This window comes from Camelus dromedarius, chromosome 18 (genome assembly GCF_036321535.1).
Source record: "Camelus dromedarius isolate mCamDro1 chromosome 18, mCamDro1.pat, whole genome shotgun sequence".
NCBI classification, from domain to species: Eukaryota; Metazoa; Chordata; class Mammalia; order Artiodactyla; family Camelidae; genus Camelus; species Camelus dromedarius.
The window spans coordinates 23,688,020-23,709,156 of record NC_087453.1 but is presented as its reverse complement, the minus strand read 5'-3'; the positions used below and the strand labels follow the sequence as shown (position 1 = coordinate 23,709,156).

General features: G+C 52.5%; 1 protein-coding gene across 2 annotated transcripts in view; it reads right to left on the bottom strand.

The window, feature by feature from the left end:
• Positions 1–15,810: 15,810 nt before the first annotated feature.
• The window catches only part of STK35 (serine/threonine kinase 35), a 36,794-nt gene continuing 31,467 nt past the window's right edge, over positions 15,811–21,137 (bottom strand). For both annotated transcript variants that reach the window (XR_010376655.1, XM_031434073.2), the window contains one exon: positions 15,811–20,356. The gene's annotated coding sequence lies outside the window, so the exon portion shown is untranslated. The remainder of the gene's footprint in view (positions 20,357–21,137) is intronic.

Sequence of the window (21,137 nt, the reverse complement as noted above, 5' to 3'; positions counted from 1 at the left end):
CACACCCACCAAGGTGGACGTGTGACCATGACCCTGAAACCTGGCTTGGAGAGATGCAGAGGTGAGCTGTCTGCCTTGCCTGGGTCACAGTTTCTCATTTCTCCTCCCTCCCTCCTTCCTTCTGCACACCTGGATAGAACACACTAATGATGCTTAGTCCTGGGCCAAACACCATGGTTGGAAGGGAAAACCCAGAAATGACACAGAAACCCTGCCTGAGAAGGGGCTGCCATATCTGCGAGGAAGGAGAGTCAGGGTTAGCCTCGGAAGCAGGAACCTAACGGCATTTCCCAGATTTGACCAGGAGGGGGCGGCAGCATCCCTGGTTATAGGCACTCCAGCATCAGAGATTTTCCCCAGTAGGAGTGTCTGAACATGCGAGCCAGGTGTGGATGAGTGTGTGTGTTTGCAAATGTGGGAGAAGGTCTGAGCGTGTGATTGAGTGCCCTGAGTGAGGATGTATGTGTTGTGAGTGCATTTATTCATTCAACTCTCTCGCTCATTTCAAGTGTTTTTTAAGCATCCTCTCTGCACCAAGCCCTGCTTAGATGCTTAGGACACAGCAGTGAGCACCACGAATGTGGTCCCTGCTCCCGGGAAGCCATGGCTGAGTCCTGGGGAGACAGAGAAGGAAGCAAGCCATCTGTGACATCACAAGCTGACCTCAGGTGAGGTTGGGACTCACTGAGACCCGGTGAGCAGAGAGCACGTCTCCAAGGAAGTGACATGGGAGCTGAGACCAGGAAGACAAGAAGGAATCAGCCAAGCAAAGATGTGGGAGATCACTCCCAGCAGAGGGAGCGAAGAGGGCAAAGGACTGATGGCAATGCCTGTAGGAGTCTGAAATTGAAGAGTTTAAATTTTATCTAAAGATAGCAAGTCCTCAGACTTTTTAAACAGGGAGTGATGTGATGTCTGTTTACAGTTTTCAAAGCTCTCTGGCTGCTGAGTGGAAAGTGATTTGAAACTGGGAAGGGTAGACAGTGAGGGGCTTCCTGCAAGGGTCCAGGCAAGAGTGGATGGTAGCCGGGCCCTGGTGTGACTGTGGAGCTGGGGGACAGACACAGGCTCCTGCGAGGGGAGGAAGCAGGGGCACCCCTGGGCTCTCGGCCTGGACAGGCTTCGACTTCTAAGTGGGAGCAGCTGTGTCAGGGGCCACTTTGCATTTTAAAGACCTGTTTCTGCCTGGGGCCCCTCTGTCTGGCTCCCTGGCCTGTCTGACCAGCTCAGACCTCTGAAGGCCAGCCCCTCCTGCCTCCTCTGCCTTAGGAGCAGCTGCTCCAGCCCTGCCCTCCAGGCTTCCCCAGGCTTCAGGGACACAGTGTTCTGCTTGGATCCCATGAGGGGACCTGTCAGCTCCAGGCAGCTGCCTCCTCACTAAGCTTTATCATCCACCCCTTCAGTCCTTCCTGGGGGGATGGGGAAGAAAGGGGCTTTGGAAACAGACAGGCTTTCCCAGGACTCTCGCTCTTGGGACCCAGGACCCATGGAGAGCAGCTCACTGGAGACTCAGCCACTGGCCAGCAGTGACCACCCAAACCCAGAGTGAAGACGTCTTTAGGAGACTCCAGCCCCAGCCCTGTATCTAGCTGGCTAAGCCAAAAGCAGAAATGAGTGGTCCCCTCCAGGCCCTGCCAAATTGCACATTCAAACACACAAGAAAGGTTGCTGTTGTAAGTCGTTACATGGTGGAGTAGTTTGTTACACAGCAATAGCTAACTGCAATCAATAACCTTGAAGCTCAGCCCTGCCCTTACTAGCTGTGTGGGCTTGGTTAAGTAGCTTAACCTTTCTGAGTCTCAGTGTTTTCAACTGGAATGAGGATAAGGACACCCATGATGAAGTATTCCTAGGAGAAAACCTCGTGACACCCAGAGGGTGGCCTCATCTGTGAGGGGCCACACAGACAGCAAGCAGAGAGGTGGAAGTCTGGCCCGAGGCCTGTGCCGTGCATCTTGCTGGGTCTCTGTCCCACACTCCAATGCAGTCCCTAGAGACCCAAGCTGGGCATGGAAGGGGTGAGGTGATGTCTGAAGAAATGGGTTAGTGTCCAGAGACTCTAGGTCCATGATCCTGAGTGTCTCCACGGAAGGGACTGCCTCCTAGAGCCCCGGCCCAGGTGCCACACAGGATCGTCCCACCCCAAGAAGCTCAGTGCCTTGACCACTTCACCCCAGGGGACCATCACCTCAGCTGCAGTCACACCTGGACCTTACATCACTGGGGCTTGGGAGGTGTCAGGCCCACAATTGCCATGTCTCTCCACCTCCTCATCTTCCTCCTCTCTCACCAAATCCATTTGGAAACCTACCTCCGACCTCCCCACCCCCGTCCTCCCTGTCCTCAGGCCACAGTTGAGGGGCTTCTGTTGACCCACTACCTGATCTGGGACAGGACACTTGACCAGGCTGAGCTTCAGTTCCCTCACCTGGACAGAGAAGACAGCGATCTCTGCTGAGTTCTCGTCAGGATTATGGGTTATAATGACCCCACAGGCGCACCTGTGTGCTTCTAGGAGGGCCACGTGCAAAGGCCCTGCAGATGGAAGCTTTGTTTCCAAGACTCCAAGGACACTCCACCTGCCCTCTCCAGCGCCCAGGCAGGTCTGGGCTGGGCTGGTGATGTGGGCCACCACCGGAACCTGTGGCCACCCACAGTGTGCGATGGTGCCTGTTGCCAGGCAACCAGCCTCAGCTTGGGCCCTGTGCCCTGGGGTCAGCCTCCCACAGCTGGCCTGCTATTTCTGGGCTGTGGGGCTGCCAATGTCCTCCTAGATCTCTCTCCTCCACTGAGCCTAGGAGGGAAGAGGGGGCAGGCTGTGCTTTGGGGGACTCCTTAGGTTGCCATGCCCCTCAAGAGGTAGACCCATTCTGGGTGGGGGAACTGGGGGAGGGGGGAAGCTGGAATGAGGAATCCCAAGCTGTCATCACACTTGGGAAAGGGAAGGAGCTGGCCAAGACAAAGAGCAAGTCCGTGGAGGGGACCGGATGGAGAAAAGAGGGGCTTTGCGTACACTGAGCAGCCTCTAATAAGACGCTAAGTGCTCCCTTTGCACCAGCACCGTGCGCATTTCCTTTCATCCCACTTATTCAGTGGCCATCTCCCCACAACCAAGAGGGGACAGGGGTCAGGGACGAAGCTGTCTCCCTGTGCAACGCCCAGTTCCAGAACAGGAATGCTGAAGTCGAGTCCTCATGACACCACAAGCGGGGACATTTATCATTTTTGATCACCCAGCATCCATCCTCTCCTTCCTAACAGAACCCAGATTTCCTTTTGAGGAGTGACCTTTCCCACATTGCATGAAGTCCTATTGATTTGACAATCACTTAAGATAATTTCCATCGTTCTCCCCTCCCACTGCGGAAGTTAATAATAGTAATAACAATAATAACATTTACTGCATGCTTTCTGACTGTCAGGCACAGGTTTACATACATATATCACTTTATTTCATCTTCCCAGTAAACCCAGAACATGGAGTCAGTGCCCTGAGCATCAGCACAAGGCCAAAGCAAGCTTGAAGAGTCACTTGCTAGGACGCAGGGGACTAGGATTTGAACTGAGACAGGCTGGCTCCAGAGGCTTCATGCTTTATCACTGCCCTGTGGGTGTCTTTCCCTCAGGCCCTGCTTCTTACTGCACGGGTACAGCCGAGGCTGGACATGTGACTGCATGTAGCCTAATGGGCTTTTGACTCCTGAGCAGATGACGCAAGGATGGGAGCTTTGGTGGCGTGGCCTTTCAACAGGGAGGGACTGACAATCTGGTAGCCACTATTTCAGTTCCTGCCTGATTCCAAGCCTGGCTCTCCAGGCTTCATCTCTGTTCTGTGATCCCCAATAATCCCCCACTAAATTCTCCTTTTACCCAAGTCCCAAAGAACCTAACAGATACAAGATCAAGAGGTGATGTGTCAGCTAGCTGCAGCTGTGGAACAAAACAGTCCCCCCAAATTTAGAAGATTAAAACAAACAATTATTTCTCACAGTTTTATGGGTTTCCTGGGGGAGTTCTTCTGGTCTGGACCAGCTCTTCAGGGCTAGATGATCTAGAATGGCCTCAATCACCTGTCTGGCCGTTGACAGGTTGGTTGGTCTGGAGCCTCAGCTGGGACAGCTTGGTTCTGTCTCTCCTGGTCCACATCCTCCATGGGGCTAGCTCAGTCTCTTCATGGGATGGTCTCAAAGTCTCAAAGAGCAGCACATGCTTTGCAAGCCTCTGCTTGTGTCCCATTTGCAATTGTCCCATTGGCCAAAGCAAGTCACATGGCCACGCCTGGAGTCAGGGAGAAGGGGAAACACCAAAGAGCATGGACAGAGGGAGGGGCCCTGTGTGGCCATTCTCACCATCCACCGCCAGCAGGGATTGTTAGCAGTGGGTGCCAGGATGATCACTGTGTCCAGATGAGGAAACTGAGGCACAGAGAGGGAGCCTGACTCCCAGCTGCCCTAGGCAGAGGCAAAGAGAGGATGTACCAGACCCTCTGGAATCTCTCACCTCAATCCGCAGGTTAAGGCGGGACCTGATTTTTCTCTCTGGTGTGAAACAAGCTGATACAATACTCCTTCTTGCAAAAAGGAAAAGCTACAGTGAAACATTTGGTGTGCAAAATTAGCGAGTCCCATTGCCTTTGTGGAGAGCTGACCTGGGATAATCGCCTTTATGCACAGAAAAGTAAGAAAGGGACCTGAAAGTGCTTCCCCAAGCCCAGAAAGGTTGCTTTCTTTTTTTAAAAAAAATCAATTACCTATTCCCACTTCAGAGAAAACACTTCACACATGCATTTTACATTCTAGGTAGAATCCAGCGCTCCTGGCTGAAAAATACCTGAAAATTCTTTTCAGGGACTGAGTGTCCAGACAGAGGCCCCCAATTACCTTGGCTATAGATGCTTCAGTAGGCGGAACGCAGTGGCCATCTCAACAATGAATGACTCTTTCCATCCAGAAGAAAACCCCAAAGTGTAAAACAAGCCTTGGATTTCGTTTCCCCTCCCCCTGCCTGGTCTGCTGCCCACCAGGTTTTTCTGCCCCTCTTCCTCTATGTGACACTTACTGGTCATGTAGAGAAGGCATTGAAGAAACTGTCTTCCTCTGGGTCTGCATGAGCTCTGGCATCAGACAGACCCAAGATCAATCCCTATTCTGCCATCTTCTAATTGTGTGAAATTGGCTAGTAACTTAACAGCTCCTTGGTTTTCTCATCTGTAAAATGGGCACGAAAATCACGAGTCAGATCCAACAGTCCTAACGAGCCATCCAGGTGGTCGTACCATGTACAAAGGTGAGGATGAGGAACACTTGTCAAGCCCTTTCTGTGTTCCTCAGGCTTCAGCCTCCCTTGGTCCTGACTGGAGGGCAGCGGAGGGTAGGGCTCGGCTCTGGGGCAGGGCTGCTGGGGTTCAAATCCCAGCTCTGCCACTCACCAGCGGCCGGACTCTAGGCAAGTCACTTCACTGTATTGTGCCTGGGTTTTCTAATCTGCGCAGTGGGTTCCATGTGGTGCCCACCTCGTAGAGCAGATGCATGGGCAGCTTTGGTTGTTAACGGGCAAGCGCTGAGGGAGACTCTGGGGTCCTTGCCCCGGGGGTGGGAAGAAGAGGGCAAGTGTCAGAGGGCGGTCAGCTCCACCCTGGCCAGCCACCTCCTGTTTCTCTAGGTCCCCCATGCAGGGCCTTTGCACTTGCTGCTCCCCCCTCCCCAGCCCTGACCTGCCTCACCCCTCACTTCAGCCATGCCTCTGCTCAAGGGTCACCTGTGCAGGGAACCCGCCCTGCCACCTGCCCTGATATGCGTCCATAACGCTGTGAGTTCAGTCACAACCACTGCCTGGTAGCAGAAGCGGACGCCGATGCTGGCAGAGCCCCGTGACCTGCCCTGGGTCACTCTGTGGGCAGGGGAGGCCTGAGGCCCTGGGTTGTGCCTCTCCTGGCAGCTCAGGCCATGAGTCCCAGCTCAGGAAAGGTCAGTGGGCAGACAGGCAGCATCTCACCCTGGGCATGTGTGGGCAGGGGGACGGGCAGTCTCGGCCTCCTGGGTCACCACTGCCCAGGCGGGGCGAGGCCCTGGGCAACAGTGTCCGGGACATACCAGCGCCTCCCAGGCCCTGAGCGTCCGTGCATCCTCCTTTCAGAGCCAGTGGGCACAGAGAATGGGCGGTGAGGCCTGTCGTGGCAATTAGGGAGCACAAAGCTGAAGGGTTGGCAGCTCGGGACACGGCCTGGGGAGCCTCTCTGGGTGAACACGTAATAAAAGGCCCTGCCTGCTCCTCGTACCCTGCCTGGTGCCAGATTATGTAACATGTTGATGCTGCAAGTGGCATCCACCCAGCCCTCTGAGAACTCTGCCTACACCCAGGAAAGGGGTCTCCGGTGAGGGTCCGGCTGGCCCCAGCCCACCCAACACGCACATGCACACACTGTCCGGACAGGGAGGCAGGCATCAGTAACTCAGGAAGTCTTTAGTGAGCACCTCCCATATCCCAGACACACTTCTAAGTGCTGGGAATACAGCAGGGACCAGGACAGTCAAACCGACCACCCTTGGAAAGTGGCATTCTGGCGAGGGAGACAGGAAGTAAACACGTCAGATCAATGGCAGGCAAATTGGTGACATGAGCTCAGGAGAAAGATGAAACAAAACCACAAGAGGGGAGGGAGTGAGCTGGGGAGCCGGAGCGGGGTGAGTGAGACCAAGAGGAGAGAAGACAGTCAGGGAGGGGACAGTGGCAGACCCAGGACCTTTGTGCCATGATAGGGCTTGAGTTGTCACCCTCAGTGCCAGAGAAGCCACGTGGGGTTTCCGAGGGCAAGCCCGGCTGTCAGCAAACATGGTTTCCCATCTACCAGCAGAGCTGGGGGCCTCATACCTCCCGAGGCTGTGGCAGGGGCTGGAAGGGACCACTGTGATGCTTGTCCATGTCTGGCCCCACCCCGACGACTCACCCAGCACTTTATTCTGAGCGCCACCCCAGGGACTCTGGAAGAGAAGGGCAGCAAGAGGAGCCGGGCTGGAGGGGACAACCATCCTGCCACCAGTGGCCTAGGCCAGACAGGCCAAAGGCTGTGGCTGCTGAGAATAGAAAGAAGCAGCAGGTGGTGGTCGGTCTGGAGGGGCCCAGGTACTGCCTGGGGCTCAAAGGTCTGAGCCCTAAGCCAATTCACCAAGCTGGAAAGACCCTCCATGGGGCAGCTACCCCTACCTACTCCCCTCCAGCTTTTAACTTCAATTCTAACCTTATACCTACGGAAAAGTTAAGAAGCTTGCAATGGACGCCCATATGCCCTTCATCTAGGCTCACCTATCGCTGGAATTTTGTCACATACGCACTTCCTTCTCTCTCTCCCTCTCTATCACTTTCTCTCGCTCTCTCTCCTCTCCTTCCTTATCATCCTCCTTCCCTTCCTTCTTTCTTCTCTCCCTGGAGAGATAGACAGACAGGCAGATAGACAGGACAAGTATGGAGGTGTACGGGTGGAACTGTCACACAATTTCACCCCTAAATACATCAGCACGTACTCGTGTGCGTACCACCCAGAAACAAGGGCATTCTCCTCTACAACAAAAACACCAAACACCAAAGCAACCAGAATGCTTCACGTCGTCACGGTACAGTGTCATCACGCACTGTTACAATAAAATCAGCATAAAATCTGTTATCATGTGGCCCATATTCTGAATTCCCCAAACGTCTTGACAATGCCCTTTACAGCTCTTTCAATTGGACTGTTTTTTCAACCCAGGATTCTATCAAGATCAGGAACTTCTCTTGGTTGTGACATTCCTTTAGTGCCTGACCTGGAATGAGGGTGTCCACTGCACCCTCCACGCTGCCTAGTTTTTCTTTCATGACATTGACATTTTTAAAGAGATAGCCCAGTTGTCACGTTGAATATCCCTCCAGTTGGGCGTATCTGATGGTTTCCTCGTGATTAGATTCGGGTGGAACATTTTGGGTAACAGCTCTACAGAGGTGAGGTTGTGTGCCCTCCGGCACATTATATAAGGAGGGCGTCATGCCAGCTTATCTTGTCATCAGTGATGCTAAATGTGATCATTTGATTAAAGTGGTTCCAACGGATCTCTCCATTGGAAAGTTAATCTCTCCCCTTGTAAGCAATTCATCTGTGTAATGAATGATGATATTTGTATCTGTGTGAATATCCTGTGTGAATTCTCCCCAGATTTTCATGCAGTGAAAGCTATGGATTCCTTGCCGGAATCGATTACTGCATTGGTGGCTGCAATATGGAAATTCTCCTAATTCTGTTACCCTTTCTACACTCTTCTGTAAGGAAAAGCTTTCCTCTTCCTCCCCTCCCTCTTTCTGTAGCATTACCACGCATTCTCTTATTATTGCTAGTCAATGTGTTAAAAATTCATTATCACCATTGTTCTTTTCGATGTTCAAATTGTTCCAGGTTTAGCCTGTGGGAGTCCCTTCAAACTGAATCTTGTGTCTCCCAGCTTTTTTTAAATAACAATTTTATTGAGGCACAGCTGACATAGTGAATTGCACATGTTTGGAGTGTTCAATTTAATAACTGTTGATGTATGTGTACACCCATGAAACCGCGTCCACATTCAAGATAGTGAACATACCCATCACTGACCAAAGCCTCCTCGGGCATCCTCATTTTCATTCCCTAATCCTCCCTCCAGTCTTCCAGCATCCCCAGGCAACCACTGGTCTGCTTTCAGTTACTATTGATTGGTTCGCGTTTTCCAGAGCTTTATATAAATAGAATCATACTTTCATATGATTCCTTTTTTATGTCTAATTCCTTTCGCTCAGCATAGTTACTATAGATTAATCCATGCTGTTGGGTGTGCCAAGAGTTCATTCCTTTTTGTCGCTGAGTAGCACTCCGTCACATGGATGTATGCAATTTGCTCATCTGTATGTTGATACGTCGATGGACATTTGGGTTGTTTCCTGTTTGTGGCTATTACAAATAAAGCTTCTGTGGACACTCATGTAAGTCTTTATATGGACATATATCTCTTTTTCTCTTGGTTAAATACTTAGGAATGGAATAGCTTGATCATATGGGAGATGTACATTTAATTTTTAAGAAACGGTCAATGTGTTTCCAAGCTGGTTACACCATTTTCCATTCCTTTCAGCAGAGTGTGAGAGTTCCATTTCCTCCACATACCCACCAAGATGGCCATTTTCTGTCTTTTTTAATTTTAGCCATTACATTAGATATCCAGTGATTATCTCATTGTGGTCTTAACTTGTTTTTAAATGAATGACAAATGACGTTGAGCATTTTTTCACATGCTACTTGCCATTTGTTTATTTTCTCTTGTTACATGTCTTTTCAAATCTCTTGCTGAGAGTCGGAATCAAGACAGCCAAGTGCCACCTTGTTTATATCAGCTGGGACGTGCGCCCCGGGCTCCCCTGTGCATCCTGTGAATCACTAACTGCAGCAGCACTGTCATCACAGACTCGGGGTCACAGATGAACTTCAGAGGGTATGTGAATTCGCAAATGTGGAGTCCGCAAATCATGAAATTCTGTCTCTCCAGTCATTTAGGCTTCCTTTAATTTTTCTCAGCAATATTTTGTAGCTCTCCAGATTTATTCCTAAGTAGTTCATATTTTGATGGCATTGTAAATGGTATTATCCTTTCTATTTCAATTTCTGATTATTTATGGCTAGCACAGAGAAATGCAATTGATTGCTGTATATCGATCTCATATCCTGGAACCCTGCTAAACTCAATGAATTCTAGTAGCTTTTTGGTAGATTCTATTGGATTTTCTTTCCTTTTTTCCAAATAGAGCACCTTAATTAATTAATTTATTTATTAATTTATTGACATGTAGTATAGTTACAATGTGTCAATTTCTGGTGCACAGCATAGTGTTTCAGTCATACATATACATACATATATTCACTTTCATAATCTTTGTCTGCTATAAGATATTGAGTATAGCTCCCTGTGCTATACAGAAGAAATCTGTTTTTTTATTTACTTTATATATAGTAGTTAGTACTTGCAAATCTTGAACTCCCAATTTATCCCTTCCCACCTTGGATTTTCTACATAGATGTCGTGTGCTCATCAAGACAGTTTTACGTCTTCCTAATCTCATGAATCTCATGCTTTTCTGTTTTTAGTCTTATTTCTTGCCTCTTTGCACTGGCTGGAAATTCCAGGACAATGTTGAATGGTGAGAGTGGACATCCTTTCTTGTTCCTGATCTTAGGGGGAAAGCATTCAGTCTTTTTACCATTAAGTATAATGTTAGCTGTAGCTTTTGCATGAATGTTCAAGAAGGACAGATCTGAAGGGGTTTAGCCCTTGTTGGAAAAGGTATATAGTTCAGCCACCAGATAGCAGAGAAGTTTGATGATTTAACCAGGCTGGGGCTGCTGTGGAATTTCCGGGCAAGCACTCACTAGACAACTGTCCAGAGTGTATACTTGTAGGGACAGCAGGCCTTTAGCAAATAGTGTCAAGGGCAGTGGGGGCCTTCAGGCTACCCAGGCCACACACAGGCTTGCAGAGGGAGCAGTGCTAGGTACATGAGACTCTCCAGGACACAGGCAACTGTGTGCAGGTCACGAGGGGGCTGTGGTTTCAAGAGGGCTGTGGAAAGGTTATCACTGGGCTGAGGCTGCAAATTCACAGATGGATTGCAGTCTGTGCCTGTGGCTGGGATAGGAATCCACCGCAGACCTCCCTCCCCAAGCTGGAAATTCCAGGAGGCCTTTCCCTCCTGCCATGCCCCTCCAGAGTCTTCTACGGAGAGCTTCAAATTGTGCTCACTTTAAAGAAGGAACTCTTAAAGGAATTCTGTTGTTTATTCTAAAGCAAATATTGAAGGAGACTTTAGAACGAGAGGCAAAAAATTAATAACTGACACAGGCGGGCAGAACTCAGTGTATTAACTACTCTCCAAAGCTGGCTGGGGAGGGTGGGTGAGGGGCTCAAGAATAGGGTGTGCGCGTGTGCGTGTGCGTGTGCGTGTGTGTGTGTTGCGGGGAGGGAGGATCCAGAGAAATGGCCCTGGGAAGTGAATTTGGGGCCCTGAGAGCAGAGACCTAGCTGGACTCTGGGGTGAGGGCGGCTGGCTCAGCTCTGCAGGCATCCACAGCTAATCTTTTATTCCCCGATTACTGCTCATCTGATGACCTGGGAAAACAAAGGACAACTTTTCTATGCTGGAATTGGGTGGCCTTGTCTCCTGAGTCCCCTCCACAGGCCTGGATGCCTATCCAGAACTATGGGAAACAGATGGGGACAGGCTGCACCCCACTGGGAGACTGGGACCAACGAAAGTCTCTTAGCCCCTTAGGTCTATCTTGCCTGGACCAAAGTTCTCAGGATATGTTCTCTGTGTGTCCCTCGCCTGACTCTACACCTCCGCCTAGGCTCCTTCAGGACTGTCAGCTTGGGACGTGGAGTTTGGCACAGCTGAGGGCTCAGAAACAACCCTGTGATGAGGGAATACTGGTCTAGATGTATTTCATCTTTGAGTTGTCTGCAGAGCCCAGCAGAATAGGTGCTCAGTGGATACTCAAGGCGAAAGGAAGAAAGCAAACTAGATGTCGAGGAGCTCCATGAGCTCACTGAAGAGATCACAGTGTTTTTTTTCTTTTCAGTGTTCAAAGTATTTCATTTGTCTTAATTCATTCAGACTTCAGAATAATCTTGTGATGATGTTTATCACATTCTCCATCTTAGAAGTGAAGACCACAAAGCCCAGAGAGGTTAAGTAACTTGCCCAGGACCACACAGGAAGTGGCAGACCTGGGACTCTAACCCAGGCACTGTATTTCAGACCCCACTCTCTTAATTGTCACAAAATGCTGCCTCTTCACCCATCTCTCCTGTATCCCCTGTCCTAGAAGAGTGCTGCCACATGGACGGCGCTCAATACAGAGTCACTGAGTAAGGGAAGAACCCAAGTTGACAGCTCTCCCAGCAGCAGGTAGTCCCGCTGGATGCACCGCACAGGTGCCCTTTGCCCCAGCTCTGAGTAAGGTGCCCCGGATCCCCTCTGGCTAATTCGAGTATTTTCTTTTTGAACCCAAGGCTGCGGTGCTATTATTAATAATGGTGATGCCTAACCTTTATTAGAATGAACCAGAGGCACGCTCGCTAATTGCCGACCCAACACTCAGTCTCCCCTCAACCTTAGTGAGGTTGGTCCACTGCCCCCGTTGGGTCCCAGCCTCATTGGAACCAGATGTGGCCCCATGCTAAGTTCTAGCCAATGAGAAGTAAGTGGCAGGGTGGCAGGGGTTTTGGGGGACGGTGCCATAAAAGGACGGGGCGCTCATTTTTCCTCCCTCCCTCTTTGCTGCTGCCTGGGATGAGGGGAAGATGCCCGAAGCTCCAGCAGGCTTCCTGGACCGGGAGGTGACCTTAAAGGTGGAGGCCCTTTGCCGAAGACGTTGGAGCAGGAAGCCAGAAGGAGATGGGACCCCTGATGACTTCATGCAGTCAGCCCCATGGGCTGTCTTTAAAGAGGCAGAGCGAGTTCCAAACCAGGCAGGCTCTCAGAAGGGCCTGGGTCAGCACTGCTGACTGCAGGTGCCTCCCAGCAGACCTTGAGTTACTCATCGCATCGGGTGAGCATGAGCTGGAGGGCAGCAGGGCTCTGCCAGCATGGGAAGCAGGAATGCGAGGGTTTTGGCAGGGGCCTCGGTCTGCTGGCTGGGGGAGCTGCTCTCTGTGTTCTCACCACATTCGAGTTGTCTGAGCTGGGGCCTTACTGCATTTGGCAGGAGACCCAGACCACGGTTATTAAATTCCTCATATTCCGATTGCCCTCAAGGAACAAGTAGACCAAGCAGAGGCAATAATTGGAGGCTTTTGCAAGAGGGAAGTGATTCCAGCCCCCAGGTGAAACAGGATGGGGCGGCTAAGGTCCCCTGACAGGGAATTAGGATCTGAGAGCTGCAAAGATGATCTGGTTTTGCATTTCCCGAACATTAGTGTCAGGAGCTGTTACTAGGTGTTCAGTGTGGAAGCACTGATGATCCAAGAAGCTTGGAGGCTGGACCAAGGGATGGGTCTCAAGGCCATAGGCTCTCCTCGGGGTGGGACATGAGGCGAAAACCACCTGGGAGGTGGGGAGATGCCACAACTCTCCAAGTCAAAAGGCTAGAAAAGGAGGAGGGTGCAGTGCTCACTGCAGTCTGTCAGGGCCCTGCAGGTGGACGGGCCACAGCACGGCCTGGAGAGGGCGGAGGGCCTGGGTCACGCTCCACCCTGCCTTAGTCCACAAGCCCCAGAACATCCTTCCGTCTCAGGCCTGGCACTCCAGGATGTGCCTGGCTTTTCCGAGTCCTTCCTCCTCTGGACCTGGAACCCCCTGCCTGCAGGGCCTGCCTGGTTCACAAGCACCGAGTAGGTGACTGAGAGCAGGTATTTACCAAGTGGTTAAGCCAGAGGCTGGAACTAGAGGGACATGAGGAAGCAGGGTGGAAGGGACTGTCAGTGAAGGCCAGGTGCCTAACTTCCCCTTCCACTGGAGTGGACACTGGCCTGCTCTGGGCGCTCTAGACCCTTCTTCCCTCCAGGGCCTGGGGGACTCACCTCTCTCCTCTGCAGTCTGGCCTCAACAGACCCCGTGTTACAGCAATACGCCCCATATTCTTCATCATCCAGGCCCAAATCGGACACACTGTGGCCCTTCAAGCCCCCTCATTTCTGATCTCTGCCCAAATTAACCCCCCAGTGCCCGGGACACGGGGAGATATGGAAATGCTCTGGTGCCAACCATGTATGTGGCATGAAAAACCTTTAGTCCTGCCAACCAGCATATGAGGTGGGTATTTCCTATTTTGCAGAGAGGCAAATGAAATCAGAAAGGCCATCTGCCTCAAGGTCAAGGAGCCAACAAACAGCAGAACCAGTCTGTTCTCTGAGCCCTGCACCCAGCGCCTGATTGGATCTGAATCTAAGTAACTATTTGCTAGTCTCCCCTCACCCACCATTGGCAGTGCAAGGCCATAGACGTTCATAACACCCGCTAGGGTGACAACAAAGACAGTAACAAGTGTGGGCAAGAATGTGGAGAAAGGAAAACCCTCGCACGTGGCTGGTGGGAATGTAAAATGGTGCACCCTCTTTGGAAAACAATGTGGCAGGTCCTCAAAAGTTATGCTGTGATTGTATGACCCAGCAATTCTGCCATAAATGTATGTGCCCAAGGGCATTACAAACAGGCCCATGGAAAAACTTGTACAGGAATGCTTCCATTATTCGTAATAGTCAACAAATGGAAACAATCCAAATGTCCATCAACTGGAGGGTGAGTAAAAAAATTTGGTATCTCCATACAATGGGATACTATTCAGCAGTAAAAAGGAACGAAGCACTGATATACACTAGGACACTGATGAGCCCTGAAAACAACATGAAGTGAGAGAAGCCGGCCCCGAGGTCACTATTGTATGAGTCCGTTTATCTGGAACGTCCCGAAGAGGCAAATCCATAGACACAAAAGGTAGATTAGCGGTTGCCTGGGGCTGGGGGCACGAGTTTGGGAGGGGATGACTGCTGATGGGCATGGGTTTCTTTTCTGAGGCAATAACAACGTTCTGGAATTAGTGGTGATGGTTGCACAACTCTGAACATACTAAAACCCACTAGCCTACACACTTCAAAAGGGTGAATAATCTCAGCAGTTACTAAAAAGAAACATCCTTGTGGGTCGTTCTTCTCCAAGGTCCAGGCCAGCGCCCGGGCTCAGCACAGATGTATCCTTTGCAGGAAGTTTCCTCAGCAGAAGCTACTGGACACCAAAGCTCGGGCCTGGAACGCAGCATGCGGACTCTCAGATCGGCCAGGAAGCCTGTCTTATCTTTCTCTCCCAACCTACATTCCAAAGTCCTGACTGTCCTCCTGTGGCTGTTACTCCTCTGCTCACCAGGCCTCCTCAGGAAAAGCCCGGATGGTGGGCGCCATGTCCAGCACCAAACCTGACCGGGTTGGCAAGCTTTCCCGAGGCTGAGGTGCCGGGTCAGAGCTCGGGGTCCAGCAGACTTCCGGAGGATCCCAAATCTCTCTTCGGGAAGAGGGAACTATAGAACCATTTATTGAGAGTGCAAAGTACTGGGCCCAATACTAGGTTCTTATTATTTAACCTCTAACTGCCCTGAAGGTAGCTATCATCACCGCCCCTGTACCTGAGAGGGACGTGCTGCGAGGCTGAATCGCCGTCCCAGCTGGCATGCGGCATGTGGGTCTCCTGGTGCACCAAGCGTTCTGGACTTCTCTGGGCTTTAGTTTTCTCATCAGCAGAGGGGCACACACACCCACCACGCAAGCCAGTGGAGGTAACAGAAGCACCCGGCCTTTAATAAATGCCCATCCCCCTTCCTCACGGGATGTGGCATTTGCTGGCTAGGCAGAGGGAGATGGCTACACACCCTTTCTCTTACCCCCAGGCCAACCACTGCTCTCCGGACATGGGTGCTACCCCCTCCACCCACAGAGCTGCCCTGCCCCTCTGAGAGCCCACCTCCCTGCTGAGCTTTTCAAGGGGAGAGCCCCCTTCCCCTTGCTGCGGTGGCTGGAAGGGCCTTGGAGATGTCTGGAGGGGCTGGCAGTGCTGGCTGGGCCCTGGGACACTGGGGAGGGCCGACCAGGCCTGGTGTGGCCTCCCAACCCCCACGTGCAGGTTCCTTGCTGCCCAGTGCCTGCCCCGGGCGCAGTGGGAAGGCCACTCACAGCCACCAGGCGTTTTCTCTCCAAGCAGCAGGGTGTCCCATCTTCCCACCCCTCACCCACCGAGCCCTGAACAGGCTCCTCCAAACAGGAGGCAACAAAACCACAAAGCACTGCTTTTCAAATCACGTATGGCTTCTTTGACCCCATCAAATAACTTTATTCACACAAACGTCCCTTAATTTACAAAGCCTCAGTCATTCATACACATTAGGGGGATCCACAGTGTTCAAGGAACTTAAATATAATGTATCATACCAACCCAAGTAAACCAAGTACAAAAAATATTCATATATAAAGTTGTTCACACGTAGGTCCTAGATTACCAGCTTCTGTGCAAAAAAAGAAAATAAAGAAAAATAGATTTATTAACTAGTCTTTGTAACTAACTCTGTGCCTGGGTCAAATCCTCCCTCACACCCAAGCTGGCCCCACACGAGTGTTAAATCATTGCAACAAACTCCTCTGCCCTAATGGAGAGGCGCCTGGAGCACAGAAAGATTGCTTTAAAACGACCCTAAATAAACTCCCTTCCTCCTGTGGCCTCTCATGGGAAAGACACGGGGCCTCCTTCCCACCTCCGCTGCCGTCCTGGGGGCTCTGGTGGGGGCTCTGGGAACCGAGGGCAGTGGACTCATCCCTTGACCGCTGTGGAGGCTGACACGAGCTGACCTCACGGCACACTCCCAGTCCCTGATCCCCCCCACCGCCAGGGTCTCTCTCCAGACAGGAGGCCCTGCCCTCTAGGCCTGGGCAGGGCAGGATCAGACGGCCCAGGATGTCTACAAGACTGTGCCTCAGCCCTAGGCCTGGGGCCCACAGAGCGCGTTCTTCTCAGGTCGCCAGGTCCTAGGAGACTCCAGCAGCAATGCCTGTCTGGGGGCCACCAGACAGGCCCAGGTTGAGGAAAGGAGCAAGAACCCAAGAGCCCCACTCGGAGGCAGAGCCACCAGTGCCCCCCAGGTAGGCAGGGAGAGCGGAGCGCTTGGTGGGCAGGGCTGGGAGCCCAGGCAGTGCGGAGCAGGGCGGGGGCAGTTAGGGGTGGAGGCCCTGCCTCTCTAAGCTTCCTGAAGATACCCCGAGGCTGAAACCCAGACATCCACCCAAGTAAGATCTGTCTTCTGAAAAGGTAAACAGCCAACAGCAAAAAAAGAAAGATTCCCACAATGCCAGCTCTTCTCCTTTTCTTAGAAAAAGACTCAAGCAAAAAATAATAATAATCTTATTGCTCCAAACACTGGTTTTCTAGGCGATAACTGCTATGTTAAGGAGCCAAGACGCTTGGAGGAAGGGAATGAGGGAGGCAGGGAATGTCCAAGGGCAGGAAGGCCGTGAGGAAGGTGGTCTTAGCACCGCAGGATCGGGGGCGGGGGCAGACGGGGCGCAGGGCCAGCGCCCCAGCCCCCGGCCTTCACTCACTCTGGGGTCACCACCGGCAGTGCCATGAAGTAGGCCAGGCCCCCTCCAGGGATTAAATCTCCACCCAGCATTGGGTACGTTTCTCCTCCAGCTGTAAACAGGGTATTTCTTAAGTAAACATTGAATACACTCCCTCGGAAAGGCAGCTGTGGGGTGCAAACCACATCCGAGTGAGAAGAAGGAATTCCCGTTCTCTGTCTTACTGCTTCTGGGATGAGAGGAGGCTAAGGCCTGTGACCCTAGTCCCGGTGCCCAGGAGGAGTCAGATGGAGCTGGTCTCAAAGGCAGAGACTGTGCATCCTCCGGGCTAGAGGTAAGAGGACGGGGACCTGCAGGCTGGAAGGAGGCCGAGAGTACCCCTGTCTGAAGCACAGTTCTGTCCTCAGCGAAAGCTGCTGCTGAGAGCCCTGGGCTGGGTGGGGAGCTGTGTGCCTGGCTACAGCTCTCAGGAAGGGATGAGGGACAGGGGGGGAATCCTTCCCAGGTGGCTATCTGTGACTGGGAGTGAGAGTTTAAATGACAGATGGACAGAGACAGGGAGAAAGAAGCCGTGGACTTCCAGCTGGGCTGGGCAGTCGGGTCCGGGGTGGGGTGTAGGGGTGGAATAAGGCACTATGATCTGTCCGGCTGATTCCTCTCACTGAGGGGAGACAGAGCTCAGGTCCGTATGGCTGTGGCCCAGATCCTCCCTCCAACTGGCTGTTTTTCACAGATCCAAGAAGAGAACAACTGACTGCTAATGAGGGCTGGACACTCCTAGAACTTGGACGGCACTAACAGACTTGGTGGCACTGAGATGCTGTGTCCCAGAGCGGCTGCCAGGCCCAAGACTCAGGTGGAGACGATAAAAGTCAGAAAGAGATGAAGACGGGCTGAGGGAGAGGCTTCCGGGGTCTAACCAAGGCTCGCCCGAGCTGGGCAGAGGCGGGCTGACAGGGCTGACATCCGGCCGGCCGCGGGGCGCCCGAGGCAGACGAAGTGGAAAGCAGGGGTGGCAGGAGTCAGGCACTTGGGGTAACAAGGGACAGGGGTCTGCCACGAAGCAGGGATGGGCTGGAAGTCCTGCAAGATGAGGGTACATGGAGGCTGTGACCTCGACCCAGGCTGCCCACCTCACCCAAAAGGTATGGCCACCTGTGACCTACAGCTCCAAGGCCTTAGTCAGGGGTGAAGAGACCAGGGGAGGGCAGAAGGGAAAGACGAGCAAAAGGCAAAAAACCTGTTAGGCCTGAACCCTCATTAGGTCCTCAGAGTGAGGGCTGCGGCCAGGGAGAGTTGGGGGTGCCGAGTCTGGGGACTGTTCTCCCACGTGCAGAGGGACAGCTGCCCCAGGGAGGGCAGGGAGATGGGCAGGCAAGGAGCGCCTGCTGCGATCTGGGGTGTGGCCTCCCAGCTGCAGCTCAGGGGACTCTCAAGGGGTGGCTGAGAAGTCAGAGAGGAGAGAGAAGAGACAGGCGATGACAAAGGACTTCGGCCGAGGGAAGGGAAGGGCCTGCCGACCACCTGCAGCCCTGCCGGATGCTGCCAACCACAGCCAGCCGTCTGCCCAGGAGGAGGAAGCAGCCTTGGGATGTGAGGGCGTGAAAAGGCGGGAAGAACGTGAGCAGCTGAGTCCATGAGTTCGGGCTGACGCTGTGCTGGTCTCTCCCAAACTCCCCAGGCGAAGGGCTGTGGCTTTGAGGGGAAGCCCCCTTGGTCACACACCAACTGAGACGCCCTCGAGCACCTCCCCTATCCATCCTATGCTGGTTTAGAGAAAACAGGAAACAAAAACAAACACAAAGAATGCCTTTCCCCTTTCCTGTATGGCCACAATGGGGTGGGTGAGGTTCTGGAGTAGCCGAGGGGCTTCCAGGGAAGGGTGATAAGGGAGAGCGAGGGGCAAGGACACCTCACTTGAGAGGCCCAGGAGGAGGGGGCTGCAGGAGCAGTGCTGGAGGGCGGGAGAAAGGCTGTACAGACGGTGGTGGGATCAGGGGCACGGTAGGCTCCCTGCTCTGGGCAGGTCCACCCTTTCCCCATGAGACGCCTTTACACTGAGGGAGGTGCCTAACAGTGAGTCCCTGGGGTGAGGAAGATGATGCCTGACACCGTCACTGCATGGGGCCCGGCACACAGGGCACACCTGTCACTGGGAGCAGATGACAGTGGTAGCCACTCAGGACACCCTGTTCTTATGGCAATGGTCACAACCGGATCACAGGGACTCGGGGGAGGTCTCTGACAACCTGGATGTCTGGTGGGCACACCTGGGAAGACAATGATCCAGGAGGCAGTAGGTGATGGATGCTGACCTCACAGGAGTGACAGATGCCCACCAAAGACCCAGCTGTGTCCCGGACAGAGGTTTGGCACGACAGTTTTTTCCTGGGACTCTTCCTCCAGGAGGAAGGTCACTAACAGAAAGGCAGGCTTGTAGAGCTGGGGTGGGCTGGCCACCCACCTGCCAGGAAGTACGAGATGGTCACCTTCTGTCCCTCCCCTCTCAGAGCTCCCAGGTATAAAGGGCGGCAGAGGGAACAGAGTCCCACCGCTGTAAGTCCTGGTGTGTCCTGGGGCTGCCAACAGCTTATGGAGGACAAACCCGCAGTTTCGATCTTCTTTCTCCAGTTCTCCTGGCTGAGCCCTGGTCTTCCCCTTCCAGGTGGTTCTTGGCTTCCGATCATCTACAAGGCCCAAGGGCCAGCCAGGAACCGCCCATCAGGGAGTCCGGCAGTTCCTGCATCTGGTGGGAGGCAGCATACAGGCCTCCTTCTGGCTTCTTGCCCCCCATTCCAGGAGAGATCCCCAAATTCTACATGGAGAGGCAGACCTTCCCTGGGGAAGTGAGGTGTTATAAGCAGAACTAGGAGATGGGTAAAAGAAAGAAGATATGGAAAATAAAGGACAAAAATAAAATAGCTCCCTAATCCCTTGTAAAAATTAAAAATGAAATTTATACATATGCTTTGTCCATATTGGGTTTCTTTAAAGAAACTGGTGCCTGTCCACAGCATAGCTCTTCTGAAGTCTTAATTGTTTAAATTAAAAAAAAAAAGAAAAAGACTAAAAAAAAAAAAAAAAAAGAACAACAACAAAAAAATTAAGCAACTAAAAGGCGGGGGAAAACCCAAACAAAAGCTTCACATTGCTGGAGACCCAGCTGTCGGGAGATCGCCAACCGGCCAAGCCACAACCTGTACCCTCTGCCGTCCTCTGTGCGAGATCTGATGAGACTGTGGGTCCCGAGGATCAACCTGAAAGACAGAATGCAGGGAAAGAGTGGACGTGGGTCAGCGGGTGTGGGGCACCTCCAAGCTCCAGATCCCCACTAGGTGAACTCAGATCAACCGAGATGAACTCAGGAGGAGCTGGGCGGTGCTGGGGGAGCGGGAGGAGGTTTCTAAGTACTTTACATGGAGTGAATCTGGCCTCACTACGACCGCCCTGCAATAGACACGTCATTCTCCTTTTTCAGATAAACTGCGGTGCAGGTCAATCAACATGCCTGAGGTCCCATCGACTGAGGGGCACTCTGGTGGGAAGTCCAGGCATGGGGGCCCCAGCTACAAATCTGACCTCAAACCCTGTTCCCCTCTCCTGGCTTCCGCACACTGTTAGCAGAAAGGTGCCACAGGACTCTAGCTGGTCGGTCCAGCAGCCTTGGCAGTGCAAGTTCCCCACCCTCCCCTCTCCACCCTCTCTGACTAATCGTGTTGGACTGAAACTCCAGAGCAACTCTCTCAAGTTTACTCATCCCATTTTAGAGACAAGAAAAATGAGGCCCAGGCATGTGAGAACTGCACTAGGCCACCTGCCAAGGGCACAAGAGGAGCAAGGTGCACAGCCAGGGGCAGTGCTGCGCCCCGTGCTGCCGTGCCCTGCCGTGGTTAGGAACGAGGCTCTGGCACAGAGTGGCTCTGCCACTTGACTCTGCAAATTTCAGTCCTCTGGTTCCTTGGTCTCATCACCTGGACCACATCACAGGTTACTATGAGGATCAGATGAACTGACATATGTAAAACTGACAACAGTCCC